The 16,339-nt window shown below is 44.8% G+C and overlaps 1 long non-coding RNA gene across 1 annotated transcript in view; it reads left to right on the forward strand.

Annotated features, from left to right (window-relative positions):
* The window catches only part of LOC149525205 (uncharacterized), a 136,457-nt gene that overhangs the window by 25,961 nt on the left and 94,157 nt on the right, over positions 1-16,339 (forward strand). Inside the window, exon 2 of the long non-coding RNA XR_016349300.1 lies at positions 12,712-12,851. This is a non-coding gene — a long non-coding RNA (uncharacterized LOC149525205). The remainder of the gene's footprint in view (positions 1-12,711; positions 12,852-16,339) is intronic.

Raw genomic sequence — 16,339 nt, forward strand, 5'->3', positions numbered from 1 at the left:
TGCCTCCACAACGCCACTCTACAAAGAGGCAGGGAACATCTTCTCTCCTCCCCCCCCCCCCACACGCACACACTATATACACCACAGGGGCATGGGTGTGGTCTCGAGGCAGCTCCCACTCCCAGGAATAGCAGGACATTCCAAACATGGCCTGTGTGCAAGCACATCAACTCTGATGGTGCAGGGAACGGTCATCCTCACCTTGCAGAGGGGGGCTGGGCTTCACTCACTGTGTCCCCAGAGATAACTGACCACTTCTCTTGTTTCTCCACAGCCGCACCAGCTGCACGTGCAGGGTGTACCTCCCTGCCCGGGACATGCTCCCGCACCCGAGGGCTCCGCAGGACCACCCATGCAGTGGAGGGTTACCAACAGCAGCACCTGGAGGCACTGTGAGCCCTGCACCGCACCCTTCAGCACTGGGTGCAAGAAGATCTGCAACTCCAGCAGGAGCCGCTTGCCCGGGGCCGTGCCATCTACCAGCACCTGCAGACCCTGGTGCAGAGCGCGCTGCCTCCTGCCACTCCAGCACCTGCTGCCTCCCCAGCTACCACTCCTTTTCCCCCTCCCACTTCTCCCTCCACTCCCCCCATCCCCCGGGGACACCGAGGCCCCTGCACCCATGGTGCTGGGAGACAGTTGACCCAGCAAGACTCCCAGCCCTGAGCTTCCCCTCCCCCTTCTTCCCCTCGCTTCCCCCTTCCAGTTCTCTCGTCCCAGGTTTCCCCTACCCTCTCTCCTCCCTTCTCCCGTCTCCTTTCCCCAGTCTCACCAGAGTTTCATTCTTTCTCCCGCCCCCGTCCCCCCAGCTTTGTTAAATAAAGAGTTTGTGTTCATGAAAATCCGTGTATTTTATTTTACATCAGGAAGGAGGGGTTAAGGGGCGGTTAGGGAGGGGTAAGTGGAAGGATGTGAGGGAGGAATGAGGCACAAGCCCCCAGTGGGGCAGACCAGGGAGACTCTTAGCGCTCCTCAGGGTGGAAGCTCCCCCGCAGGGCCTCCTGGATACTGACAGCCTCCCTGATGGACCTCCTGGATGGCAGCCTGCAGCAAGTGCATCCAGGCTTGCAGCAACCATCCAAGAGAAGCACCAGAGTGCCCAGAGGCAGCTCTGGCTCCATGTTGCAGAGTGCTGAGGTGTCCCGAGTGAGGGCAACCAGAGCACACAGAGACAAAAATGCTTTGCTGTCCCTCATGGAGGTAGGCAAGCAAGCAAGGAAACCTGAGAACCGGCTGTCCGGGGGGGAGGGAGTCCCTTTAAGCACAGGCCTCAGGTAGCCTCAGGCAGCAGCCACACAAAGTAACTCCTGACTTGATGCCCTGCCGGAACTGGTTCCAACCAACCTTAAATGAGATTCAACGGCCACTCAGTGTGGATTCGCTATTTCAAAATAGCAAAACGCTATTTCAGAATGCATTTTGTGTGTACACGTGTTATTTCGAAATAAGCTATTCTGAATTAACTATTTTGAAATTAGATATTTTGAAATAACACTGTAGTGTAGACATTCCCTTTGGGTATGTATCAGGGCTGCGCTGGGACTTTAATGAAAAATGATGAGAATTCATCACTAATTAGGGCAGCAATTAAAACATAATGATCATTGCTCGGGCACGGTAATGAACTTGTAAATTGCAGCTGGAGACTTGTATCCATAACCACATTAGTGTCTTAAGTCAACTGTGCATCTAAAACTGCAATCAAAGTATGCTGGTGTTTATGCATGGCATCATGATAATCACTTGGCCCCCTTACAGCAGTCTAATAATCCCTGCTGTTACTAGCTGTACTGTGGGTTCTTTGGGCCACTTTTAGGACATGAGTGGCATATAAATGATCATGGTCTCTATTCCAAGGGAATATCAAAAAGCTTAGTGATTTTAATAGCCAGTCTCTTGTCAATATTCACTGACTTTGCTACCCACAGGGATGGGGTTCAGGACTGCTGATTCAAGATGTCCTTTCTCTGCATAGATAACTGTGTAGAGTCTCATGTCAGAGTGAGAACATTATTCCAAATGTGAGAATGATGTTACCCAGTGACTTTTACATGTCATGCGAATGTGTTCTGTGTGGGTGATATCTATATCAGACTCATGCCAGTCTAAGGAGAGAAGTAGATGTATGTTTTACATAGGGGACATTAGCAGGAGAGGTGGCAGATAGAGAGCATAGCAGTGTAAGATGTTTTATGTACGTGGATTGCTGCACTGCACACCAGCTTTGCATGTCAGATTTAAGCAGCCTTGTGGCTGCTCTACTTTACACCTGTCACTCTCACCAATTTTACCCAGCTAGCCAGCTGGAGAATATTATGTGGTGTGGATGATTCTTTATGGAGTAGCCACACCTATTTTGAAGTTTATAGCCAGTTCCTGGAGCTTTCCACCATTATGGCAATTACTCTATGTACTTTGCTCAACAAAAGAATCTTGGAGGAGTGCAGTGGAGACCGTTCACGGATGGTAAGTACCTAATTTAGATAGGCTGCCTACAAACAGAGCAGAGAATCAGGACTCGCGTACATGGTACACTCAGTCACACATACAAACCTATTTCCCACTCTTGTGTCTGAAGAGCCATCATCCAGGAGATGTTTTATCAACAAAGAACCTGGGTTCAGAGCTACAAAGACCAATGGGAATTATTATATAATGCTCGCCATGGTGATGCAAAAGCATGAGTACCAACCTCAGGGCAGATTGTTAAAAACCAGGCACAAACTCCAAATTGGTCATGAATTCTCAACTTAGATTTCAGCAACCTCCTACACCAAGTGCACACACCTCGGCTGTGTCTAGACTAGCCAGTTTTTCTGGAAAATCAGCCGCTTTTCCAGAAAAACTTGCCAGCTGTCTACACTGGCCGCTTGAATTTCCGCAAAAGCACTGACTTCCTACTGTAAGAAATCAGTGCTTTTTGTGGAAATACTATGCTGCTCCCGTTCGGGCAAAAGTCCCTTTTGCACAAAAGGGCCAGTGTAGACAGCTGAGATTTGTTTTGCACAAAAAAGCCCCGATCGCGAAAATGGCGATCGGAATGTTTTTGCGCAAAAGCGCGTCTAGATTGGCATGGATGCTTTTCCGCAAAAAGTGCTTTTGCGGAAAAACATCTGTGCCAATCTAGACACTCTTTTCCGAAAATGCTTTTAATGGAAAACTTATCCATTAAAAGCATTTCCAGAAAATCATGCCAGTCTAGATGTAGCCCTCAGGTATTTTAATTGTCTTAATACAGGGTCACAGGCAGTCCTTTTGGGTACTCCAATCTGTCTGCCTCCCAGGTGAGTGCATCTCTGGGACACCAAGAAACACAGAAATATTCAGTTTATTTCTGATCTGAAAGCACCAGTCAGTTACCCCAGGTCCATTGCACTGCACGTCTCAGACCAAAGACAATGCTTATAAAGCCAGCCCTATAGAGAACTATATTATGATTTATTATGTAGGAAAAGGAATTTAGTTACTTTCAAGGGTAAAGCAAGCCAAAACAGATGAGTTAGTGTGATACAGACCTGCATAATCAGCAAGCTGTATTTGACCTTTAGAGCTCACGCAGTTTAAACAGCTGAGATTCTCTTGCTTATGCCTAGAAATACCTTGTCTTCCAGAGTCTCAGCCAGTGTTTCTCAAACTTTTTTCATAAAGTACCCTTTTTTTAAAAAAAATTGTAAGTACCCCCAGTACCTACAGTTTTCAGACACACAAAACTTTTTCTACTATTTCAACGCATTTGTTTAAATATCTTAATTGTAGCCGGGCGGGTGATGACATTTTTGGGTGTAAAAAGTACACAAATAAAGCACTGTAAAACTTTAAATAAAAATTCAGTTTTCTTCAAATTTCAATTGTGTTGATGTACCCCTCAGACTTCTCTCAGGTACCTCCAAGGGTAGTTGTACCACTGGTTGAGAAACACTGGTCTAAGCAACATAGACATCCCTTGCTTTTTTGTTTGTTTGCTTGCTTCTAAAGCCCCTCTTGTCATATGCTCTGTGCTGCAAATCAGCTGAAGAGAGAAGTCCACTTCCATGACTTATCTTCGTGGGGCTGGGAAGAGGAAGAGATCAACAATGAGTCTTTAGGTCTTTTTCTTTTTTAAGATCCCCTAATCCAGATCTGAGGAATTCCTAGTTGAAGATCCACTCAAAGCTTGTCAAGTATCTCTAGATCTCCTCTCTCAGGAGTGGAGTGACCATTTCAGTCAAAGAGCAGCTCTTCACACTAATTAATGTCCTCTTCCTCTGTGGCAATTGATAAAGTCACCAAATATGTTTGGTGTGACTATTTTATAGCTGTTGCACTTCTCAGACCTGTTGAGGAACAAACCCTGACAAAGGGTGGGCTGGCACAGTATTGCTTTTGGGGTTGTTCATTGGTACAGATTCTTAACAGTAAAGTGATACACACACACACACACACATATCACATTCATGCTGGCACTTTAAAGGCAGGCTGCAAGTGCAGTGTAGATTACTTTTGATTTCGCTGGTGGCTGGAGTGCTGGCCAGGCATCAGCTTCTTGGAGATTCAGCCATGATATTCCCTTTAGCCCTGGGCTGTGTCTACATTGGCACCCTTTTCCGGAAAAGGGATGCTAATGAGACACTTCGGAATTGCAAATGCTGCGGGGGATTTAAATATCCCCCGCGGCATTTGTATGAACATGGCTGCCGCTTTTTTCCGGCTCGGGGTTTTGCCGGAGAAAAGAGCCAGTCTAGACGGGATCTTGCGGAAAATAAGCCCTTTTCCGGAAGATCCCTTATTCCTACTTGAAAGCATTGCTGGTCTCATTAGCATCCCTTTTCCGGAAAGGAGTGCCAATGTAGACACAGCCCTGGTGTGTAGTCGTGCCCTTAAAGAATAACAGATTTATTTGGGCATAAGAGTCCATGAGTGAAAACCACTTCATCAGATGCATGACAGTTTTGACCCACAAAAGTAGTTCTGACCCACAAAATCTGAAGCTCAAATCAGTCTTTAAGGTGTTTCAGGACTCCTTGTTTTTTTTACTTAACTCTTTGTGGCCTGTTATTTTGTGGCACTTCCATTGAGGAGTAAAAGCACTTCACTATAATCCTCAGAAGGTCCATGTGTGGTAGGAAAATATTTCCATTTACAAATGCTAAAATTAAGTTAGGTAGCATGCTTAGCTTACACAGCAGCAAATCAGAGGCATGATTAGGAATAGAACCAAAGAGTCCAAACTCTCCATCCTCTCCACAGGTTTCTGCTGTGATGTTACATTTTGTCCAAGAGAGAGAGAGATTTTCTGGCTGCTTCTCAGTTAATTTATCTATTTGCAGGGTATTTGTTTGCCTTAAAAGGTCACGGATCCTAAACTACCTTTGATTGGGTATTTCTCATTCACACCTCACCCATATTCCATGGGTTACATACATATTCATAAGCAATATAGTTTCTAGGCAAAGTTTGGGCTTCATGGCTTTGAGTATCAAGAAATTGCCTTGTTTGATATAACAGCAAAAGCATGATAAAAAGCTTAACACATTATAACTAAGGAAGCCAAAGTCAGGGAAGAAGGGAAAAGCAGAGGAATATGTCCAGTTAGCTAGACAACAGTGAAGAGGAGGAAGGGGGTCATGTCCAACTGGTACAATAGCCATGTCAGTACAACTGCTCAGATATACAGTGTGGGCCACAGATATTACAAGTAAAATTAATGCCAGCAGCAAGTCACAAGCATTCAATAGTCTAGACACTAAGGTTATGTCTAGACTACGTCCCTCTTTCGAAAGAGCGATGTACCCTAATAAATGCTTTCTTATAATTCTAATATCTAGTGTATCAATATTAACCCACGAGTGAGCCAGGCTGATTTCAGCTATGTATTTGTCAGTCTACATTTGAGATCTGGGGACCTCACTTTGGCATGAATTGGTGCATGACTTGCCAGCAGATTAATAAAGGGAATTTATATAAGAAAACTGTTATAGAAAACTCATTTGGTGGCAGAAACAAGATTGACAGTCTTATAAAAGTGTTGGTGTTATACTTCATAAATATCACTTTTAAATGAGGAAGCCTAATTGACATTATATAATCAATCAGTTTTTATTTAATTAGGAAACATTTTCTATTTCTGTAATGGAGTGTGTGTAGAAAGGAAAGTGTCAGTGAGGGATATTTCAGGATAATTGTGGTTGTGTGAATGCACAATTGCACAAAACGAAACTGCTAGTCAATATAAATACAGGTTGAACTTTTCTAGTCCAGTACCCTCAGGACCTGACCAGTGTCAAACCAGAGAATTTGTTGAACCACAGGAGATCAATATTGTCTAGCAGCATTACCCACGCTTCCCCTGCTTACTGGGCTCTTAGCAGACATGTAGGGGTAAATTAGAGCTAAATAACAGCACCGAAGAATTCATTTTGGAGAATTCATTTTTTAAAATTGTGATCAAAATCTCTGATAGGATATTCCTGGCTAATAATACTCAAACTTTTGAATTTATTGGATTCATCTAAGCCATGGGTTCTCCATCTGGTGGACCTGACCATCCCCTCCCATTCTTTACAGCTAGGTAGAGGAGAGATGTAGAAACTTCTGTTATAACACAGGGTCACAGAATGAAACCACCGCTCTAACCCAGTTCCATTCTGTGCCTCCTTCAGTCACTCACTCATTTTCTCTGTACAAAAATGAAGAAATGAAAGCAAAAGTTTCCTTTCTTCTTCAGATTCTTCCTTCGTGGGAATCTGACAGGAAAAGCCCCTGAAAACAAACATTAGTTTATAAGTGCAGTAGTGATTATAATGGGATAAAAGGCTGGGTTATGGAGAAAAGTTTTAAACTCTTATTGATAAAAGGCCCTGATTCTGTTGCCACATCAGTTCAAATTAGACATAGCTCCATTGGAGACTAGTATAAGAGAGAGCAGAATCAGGCTGCAAATCAGGACGAGATTCCTATAGCACAGGAAATAGAAATAACACATTTAAAAAATGCCAGAGGCAGGGCAGTGCATTTTTTTAATCCATCTCTCAACCTTTTACAAATCACGGAAGCTTATCTTGGCTATGGGTTTAGAGACAGACATATCCACCCTGCACACAAATCTCTTGCTGCTTTCAAACGGAATGTATGCGGAGCCGTGGTATTAGGGTCTCGTTCTGTAGCTCTGCCAATAGCAGCACAGCTCGGACAGCAGGCATGCTGGAAAGGGGGTGTAGCCAGGCAGCCTGGAGGAGGTGATGTTTCACATGGGCAGGATGGCCTCTGCATTTCTTTCGATCCATGGGGTTGGTAGGTCTCACAACCTGCTCTTCCTGAACCTCCTGAAAACTCCTCCCAGGTGGGGAGATTATGATTACTTGTAAACCACATAAGGAATAGGAAGGATGATCTTTTAGATAGGGAACTAGACTGCAACTCTCTGTGCAAAAGGCTGCCGTGCATAACTGTTAGTAGATGAGACAAACCACTATGCCTTGTTTATAAACCTTTGCATTCAAGCTAACCCTTAGCTGGACTATAGCTGAACCTAGTAGGTTATCAATACACTGATCATTAGGTGGTCCCTAGTGTGCTATCAATAATGGCTTATGTGTCTTCTCTCTCTGACCTGCTGACCCTTAGGAAATGTGTCCAGGTGACCAGAAAGGGCCTATCTGAAACTGACGAGAGGCAGGTATTTTCTGTGTTCAATGAGACAATCATCTTTTGAGCTAGTTTTGGCTCATCAGGAACGTCTCTAAAGATATTTTCTGACCTTATGCCTTGGTTACAAATATCTTTTGTGATTGGTAAAAATAATGGATTGTTGAACAATTGTTAGCTTATCAGTTATGTAAACCAGACACCATGAGAAGAGTGTCCCGGTCAATAGATAACTTTCTTTATCTCTCTTCTGTACACAAGCTGTATGTATAAAGGGATGTAATTCTGGGAGTTGCTTGCAACAGTCTAATGCTGCCAGCTGCTCCCCAATCTGGGTCTGGTAGGTGTAACCTTCCTTTCTGTCTTGTGCTGTGTTCATTTTTGACTAATAAGCTTGGATTAATAAATTCCAGTGAAGCAAGTTCTCTGACCCCCTCCTTCCTGTTTCCTGTGCTTCCAGATTCCCAACAGCCAGTGCTCCCAGTTCTAATAATTACAAGCAGCATCTAAAACACCACAGTAACTAATATCACTATATTAATAATAATATTCTTAATACAATTTGAACACATAACATGACTTTCTACCAAAATTGTGGATATTTTGCATTGCTGGCTAAATTCTGAAGTGTCTGTCTGCTTGCTTTCTCTAGCTGTAAACTTTTGGAGTGCTACCACATTATCATTCCGTAGCTTCTTTTGTTTTCTCATTAGCTTTCACAAAATATAACTTTTCCACATGGTGCTTGAGTGGACTGATATCGATTAGTTTCACTAGCTCTTTTCAGTTGTCTGAGAATCAAGTTTGTGACAATCCGTCTCTAGAGTTGTCTCTACTTACATGTATTAGATTCCCATTTGTAATGCTGTTGCAATGGCAGGTTGCTATTTCCTACTCTGTTATGCTTACAAGGACCCTCCTGCAGCTCTGTGCTATAATACAGAATGCTTGTTTACCTCTTGTGAAAACAGGAATATATTATTTTGTGAGTTAACAATGGGCCTCTCCCTCCTTAACCTGACTGGATGCAAAGAACAAAAGCTGATTGAATGGATTCCCTCCATTTGCCTGCAGTAGTAGAGGGCAAAGAAAAGCAGCATTTTCATTTTTTATTGGCAACATTAACCCAAACGGTATAAAGCAAACACATCCACTGATGGTAAGTCTCCAGTCTGGCAAGCAGCTAGCGGAAGACCATTTTATATTTGCACAGTGCATATAAAAAGCAGGTGCTTCCCTTTTTTATATAGGTCAGGCCTTACATGACTTTTACAAGAAGAAAAACAATACCATGGATATGCACACATTTTAAATCTAGCTAATAAAAGTACCCAGGTGCCATGACATTCAAAACACTTTTACTGTGTCCCGGGGACAAATTATGCAGTCGCAGACACTGATGTGTAATAAAAATAAAACAAAGGGCAATTGATTCACCGAGGGAGATGCTTTTCCTTTATGTAGAACTGGTCCTGTGAACTGTACGACTGTAGAGCTGCACAAGGGTGCTATTCAGCTCTGCACAGAGAGCCTGTACAAAGATAATCTGCTACCGAATACCATCCAAATAGGAGAGGTTTGGGTATGAATTACACCAGTGTAAATCCAGAGTAATTCCTGGGACCTCAGAGTTCCTCTCCCTTCATGCTGCCATGGTGCAGGGATGTCAGAGGGAGTCGGGGATGGAGCACACTGCACTCTGGGTATCTCTGGCTAGTGCATGACCCTTTGAGGAACATAGCCGGTTGGTGCAAGTTACAGCAGCCTGAGCTGGGGCTGGGGCAGAGAGTCAGGGAGTCGTAACTGGTTTTGGTTACACATTTTTTTTTTCTCCTCTTTTGTCACTCTGTAGCCTCTGGAAGAGCCAGTTGAGTTCCTGATCTCACTGGGGACACCAGAGCCTGGCTAGTAAACAGGCTTATTCTTGTTGTCAGAGCAGGAAGAGAGACTTATTTTTGGGTTCCCTTCTCAAGAAAGGAGCTCACACCGTGTGCAAGAGTGAGGGATGACCTTCGAGAAATCTTGCTAGCTAGCTGCTTTCTTCCCTCCCTGGCAATACAGAAGCTGGCCAGCAGGAGAGCGGCTACAAAGGGACAGCAGCAACTCCACAAGCTTTTGGCTTGCATCAGAGCTATTCCTAAGCATTTGGCTGCACTTAAAAGCTATGTGGTCAGCAGAGCTCCTCCCATCAGCATAGCTACCTCCCCCCTGAGAGAGGGCACATGTTGACATTGCGCTGTCTACACCAGGAGATCAGTCAGTATAACTGCGTCGCTGAGGTGGGTGGCTTTTCCACAGCCTGGAATGATGTCATTACATGGACGTAAGTTCGTAGTGTAGACCAGGGCTAAGGCTGCAGGGGGAGAGGCTGGAAGCAGGTTTGGAGTCAGTGCCCTCTCCTCCTCCCTTCAGCAATGGGGCAATAAAAACCACAAGGGGCAGCCCCAGGAGCACATTTTCAGTTCATAACCCAATGCTCCTATGTCTTAACATTACTACCCTTGAGCATCATCATTTAGAGCCTCTGGAGCTGTCATTAGCCTCTGGGCCACAGGTAGGACACCACTGGTCTGGTGGCTAAATTTGAAGATTTGGCATCAAATATCTGGATTCTGTTCCTGGTTCTGCCAGTAGCTTGAAGGTCCCTGGCTAAGAAATGGATGAAATCACCCCTCTGATGGGAATTTTGCCAGGTTTTATTGCAAAGATTTGCAAGCACCTTGGGAATCTTCAGCATGTTTGTGACACGCCATTTCAGGGAGCCTGAAATTACTGATTTGTGACAGTAGCTGTTAGTCTGGTAGAATGGCTCTGAGCACACGAACAAAACTCAGAATAATCAACACCCTTCCGGTGAGATGCCAGTGTTGTGCATCCTATCCCACTGAAATGAAAGGAGAAAATTAAGTCTACCACATCAAGTCTTTTTCCATTTTTACTCTTGGATATGTCAGGAGAGTGCACATTAGAGAGCGGTATCTCTTTAAAGCAAAGCAAACTCTTACGGCTTAACCTTCTGCAACGACAGAAACAACCAAGCACCTGATTAGAGTGCTCAGTGTGGAGATATACGAGGAAAAATTATTCTGTACCCAGAACTGTGTAACCTTTGCTGCACCATGTTTGAAAAATCCAACACTGTGTATTCCAGGTGTTAGTCTTTGTTAGGACTCAGAGGAAAATATCTGTGAATTCTGTCGTAAGAGAGAGATCTGTGTGCCGGGGATTAATGTTTCAAGGCTGTCAAGCTGTGACAATTTGAATGAGGGAGATTTCAGAAGCCTCACTGAAATGCCCAGCAAAAACCTCCATTGTAAAAGGCGTATTTTGAAAACTACCTTAAATGTAATCCCCATGTGGGAGATTCCCTCCCTAAGCATGAGAATTAGGAGCTTTACTCACTGCCCTGTTCCTGTTGTAAGGCAGACTTCTTTCTTCCTCGGCTGCAGCTAGAATTTTCAGAAGCACCCAACGTCTGCAAGTGGGTCCCAATGTTGAAATGGTTCAGATGCTAAATGTGCTGGGCTGATTTGAGACTCTGGCCCTTAATTAAGTGCCTAAAAGGAGTCCAAGCTCCTCTGAAAATCTGGCCCCATATGTGAGTGCTGAGCCCTTGAATACCTGGCCGGGGGCTTTTTGGAAAATCTAGCCCTACTGCCTCCCAGTGGCTGGATTCTGCAGCATGTTAAATGAAATAAATGTCCTATGGAATGATGGGCACATCAAAACTCAGTTGTAGGGGGTGGCAAGGAACTTCCCGAAACTGAGATGCTGATAAGTATTGCCACAAACGTGTCTCTTATTTTGAAGGATTGACTCCCCTGAATTTGATGTCTGCTCTGGTTTCTGCTGCATCCATGGCAGGCCTTGCTTTTCACCCTTTGCTCTTAGCTTGAGGACTTGCTGAGTTGCACTATCAATGGGTCCAAGTTCTCCCACCTGAATCCATACCTGATGTCTCCACTCCATGGGTGGTGGGTGAAGATAGGGCTGGGGGAAGCAATCCCCTCAGCCCTGCCTTCAACCCCACCCCATTTGCTCAGGCCTCACACCCAGCACCACGGGGAGGTGGGGCGGAATGTGGCCTCAGCCTCCCCTTCCTCCCTAGCACTATGAGGAGGGAGGAGATCCCTGGAACTTGAGGGAGGGTGGGTGGTGCATGGCCCCAGCCTCCAAGGCTCCAGAGCACAGGGAGTGTGGGCACTGGGGGCAGGAACACTCCACCCATGTTATGTCTATAGTAGGCATTCTGAGGATGGAGTGTGAGTGGGGCCATGCCTGGCAATTTGGAAAGGCTGTGCCTTCCCCTGCCTAGCATACCTGCTGTCCATGCTCCACTCCTATCTATTCTACTGGGTCTGAAATGAATAAGAACTGCCAGAGTGGCACCCAGATGGGTTGGTGGTGACGACAGTACTTAATTTTCTCAGCCCTGGCACCTCTAGCCTAGGCAGACCTGGCACTTACGGGCTTGCTGTATCAGTTATGAATGTAAACGCATTTCTTGAGTCCTGACACCTCTTTCATTACAAATTAAGCACTGGGTGATGGCCAGAGTGGTTGTAGCATCTCTGTATTTGCTGCTCCCTGGGTAGTGTTGCCCCTAGAAATGGGAAGGTAGTGCTGAGAGGCACAGAGTACAATTTGAGAGCTGATGGATGGAGCTGTGGGGGGCGATGGGTTGGCCAATGCAGGGTATCCCATCCAGCACAGCAGTAGTACTATGCACTGTGAAATGCTGTTGGTGGAGTAGTCAGAAAAGAAAATTCGAGGTGATGTTCTCAGAATCAATCCAAATACTTCTGGCCATGCTGAAGCCAGTAGGAGTTTTGCCTATTCAATGAGGCTAAGATTTCACCTCTGGATGGAATCTCAGCTTCTGGGAGCTTCGACTCTCCACCAGTGCTAACATCTGCTTGCCAGTTTTTGAGCTTATCAGTGGGTTTATCTACCCCAGGGGTGGGCAATAAAATGGCAGTTCACTAGGGTTAGCCCTCCTCACCCCCTATATATTCTTGAATTCAGCCTTCTGCTACAACTGATTTTGCAGGCTTAGTAAATTTTCCCCTTCTTCACTTGCTTCTGCAGCACCCAAGATTCAGTTCTTGTCTCGAATGTCAAGAGTTTCCCGGGACTGGAGTCAAAATCTTGCCCACTCTCATGGAAGTATCTTTGCTGACGAAGAAGGGAAAGAGGCTTCTGTTCACTCAACACAATGGAAATGCCAGGTGAGCAACCATAGAGGTCAAGGTGCACTACTCTCTCATTCTCTTCTGTATAATCATTCGGCTCCTGATGGTGTGATTTTATTTGCAATCTTAATCGTTACCCATTACAGTGAATTTTCTGCTGCTGCTGCTTGATGGGTATGCAGTTAGGTATAAAGCAGGAAGCCAAGCTGGCTTTGCTGGGGTGCCTAAAGGAGCCGGTCACTCAATTCTCACTGAATCCCTTGAGGCTGTGTATCTAGGAGGTCCACACACTATCTGGAGTTGGTGGGCTTCTCTTCTGACGCGGGTACCTTCATACTTCAGAAACATGGATTTCTGATGATGCTCTGTCCTCTCAATAGCTTCTGTGTAAGTTCTGCTTTCCAGAGACTTGGCTCTTCCTAACATTCACAGATAACATAGCAGACACCTCCCAGGTGTGTGGAGGTGTTAAAGATTTTGAGGTGCTAGTGGCCACGTAAGTTCCTAAGAGAGAAAGCAAAGGTGTTCTTTGGCAGGAGAAGGTCAGGCTACTTGGGCTAGTTCACTTGGCCTCTTCAGCTCTGCAGCTTGGTTCTTGAAGATTGGAGGTGTCTTTCCCAATCACATTGAAATTACTAAAGAATCTTGGAGATAGCTGGTTAGTAAGTCTGCTCCACCCAAACACAAGTCTAAGTTCTCCAGGATTTTTATGGATTGCTTTCAATGCTGGGGCTCCGGGCCTTGTACTGACCCACTGTATCCTTGTCGTTTGAAAACATTCCCATTCAGTGTGAAGTGTTTTTTTCAAGAACCCTATGAACAGAAAGCTGCAGACATTACTTCAGCATATGTATCTAAATACATTTCTGTGGCAAAAAAATGCAAAGGGGAATAGCAAGGAAAGAAGTTAGGCCGAGCCAGGCCCATCGATCTGTTGAGCATGAGAGGCTACGATCACACAGTATCTTCTTACTATGCACGTTAGCAGAGAAAGGGCAAGGTAGGAGAATGCATGCAGTTCTGGGAACCAATAAGACAGCAAAAAATCAATTACCTTCAAATAGAACATCCACTAGGAAACAAAGATCAGGGAACAGAAATAGCTTCTCCAGGAGTTGTGGGAAGAATAATACTAACAACCCGTGTCTTTGGGTTGCTGTGTGAGAGGGCCAAGCGAATAACGAAGGATGATCAATGCAAATAGTTCAAATACACCCTTAGGTAGACTCTCAAGTCATGCAGCATAAATATTGACCACTTTGAAGGTGCTGCAAAGGACAGATCTGCACCTGAGAGCAACTATCAAAGGCTTGTGAATGCTTGGAGAAAGACAGATGCAAGAAAGTGACAGGCGGGTGGGAAGGGTAAATTGCCATGAATGACCAGTCTTCAGTGGTAACCTATTACTTTCTAAGTGATGCTTCTTGCAGATCAGATTATACAGACGAGAGAACACAGGATGCTGTGACATCATGACTGGGTATGACAAGCAGCCATTCAGGTTACTGGATAGCTAACCTTCTGATGTGTACATGCCAGCAGAAAGGGAAACTAGCCCTGACTGAAAATTTGCATCGCTTACTTGGGTGCCCAGCTAGAGACAAACACATCTCATAACTTTGACCTTAGTGTTTTTCACAGCAAACCATTACTTTTTTGTGTGTATCTCTTCCATAGACAAATGTGATCTATATGCTTTTACAGATATTTTTGGGAAGGATCTGGCTTACAACCAAATGTGGCCTCTCTCATAGCACTAGTGGGTCACGATAATGCAGCATTCGGAAAGAGACTGTACTAGCATAGACTCTGCCAGAGATTTTTATATTGCTCAGAGAGCTCTCACTGAGAACTTGTATAGCTGTGTGCTACACCAAACTAAATAGAGACTATGCAAAGCCTGTAGCAAGTCATGATTTCATATTGTTATACTGCAAGGTAATGCTAATAGCTGCCTCTAGGGAACTTGGCTCAAAAGAGAATCACAGAGTTTATTAAAGCCAGTGGATGTATGTAGCAAGTTCGTTCTTTCAGGGTCAACAGAAAGAGCAACCAAGCCCCTTCTTGAAGTAAAAGCAACAGCTGCTGATTTGAGTGAGCAACTGCTCCATGCCGTAGGCCACATGATTGGGTAAGAATTAAGCTAGCGGTTTCTCTGGTTGAAAGTACAGGTGCTGGGTTATTGGTTTCAAGGGTGTTTGGTGGGAGCAAGCCTGAAGAAGCAATTGTGAGCGTGATCCTGAAAGGAAGCAAAGAGGCTGGCCATCTGAGGCTTAGCGTTTGCTGGAAGGACAGACTTGGGCACTATCACTGCAGTAAGAGTGCCTTCCAGTAGGGTATTATCAAGCAATGTGGCATGTGACCCCAGTCATATGTTGCTAGTCTTGTGCAGTGGAGAGTCTTGTTTTGGTGGAGGGTTCCCTCCTCTTCCCCCACTGACATCACTCTAGTAGCCAAAGCCCCTAGTGTGGGCAGAGCTATCTCAGCAAAACTGCTTTTACCAGTACAGCTTGGGGGCTTGCATTAGCTATATTGGTGAATGTGCAGTTTGGCTGGTTTGCACTAGGAGCCCTTTCCCAGTATGGTATTCTGACATCAACAGACCTGAAAAGCATGTCTAGCATAGCCGTAGGCTTTGTGTCCCAGAAAGCCCCTCAGTGCTCACTACCAGGGGGCTATAGGAATGTCCTGAATCTAGTTGGTACATTCTGGTTCACCATTTGTCATTTGAGGACTCACATGAAAGCCGGGATCATGTTGGTCATTAGTATTGTGAAATGTACGTACAGATGCGAGTTGTGTATGTGTGTACTGACACTGTGTTTTTAAAGTCCATATCCAGGCAGCATGGACAATGGGTTTTCAGTAAGACAAAAGACATTTATTCACTTGTCTCTCTGGCATATAAATTAACACCAGGGAGAGTCATCTGCATACAAAGCCAACCAGGGACTGGCGGGGATGTGAAATCAATAGGGAGGCAGAATACCAGAGAACCTTTGATAATAAACTTCTTGTTTTCCCTATAATCATATCTCAGTGCTGTGGTAATATTCAAGGAGCTGATTGTCAGGTGAATTACACAGTCTGGTGTGTACACTGGTCTCCTGGAGCATGTCTACACAGCAGGGCTAAAGCCAAAATAAGCTATGCAACTTGAGCTACATCAATTGCATAGCTTAAGTCGAAATAGCTTATTTCAGCTTTTGGCACTGCCTACACAGCAGGAAGTCCAAGTTAGAGCACTCTTCCTCTGACTTCCCTTACTTGTAAAACAAGGGTAACAGGAGTCGGAGTAAGAAGTCCTCCAGCTCGAAATTATTTCAACATTATGTCAAAATAACTGCTTGCTTGCTGTGTAGACACGGACTATGTTATTTTGGAATAACGTTAGTTATTCCGAAATAATGCCGCTGTGTAGACATAGCCGTGGGGATAGCAGAAATTGTATTACTGTGAGTGTTCAGTAGATAAAAGGCTGGCCACTACAGGGGAGCACTTCAAAGGGGCTTGGACTGGAGTGT

The sequence above is a fragment of the Pelodiscus sinensis genome, chromosome 3 (genome assembly GCF_052426305.1).
Source record: "Pelodiscus sinensis isolate ZL-2025 chromosome 3, ASM5242630v1, whole genome shotgun sequence".
NCBI classification, from domain to species: Eukaryota; Metazoa; Chordata; order Testudines; family Trionychidae; genus Pelodiscus; species Pelodiscus sinensis.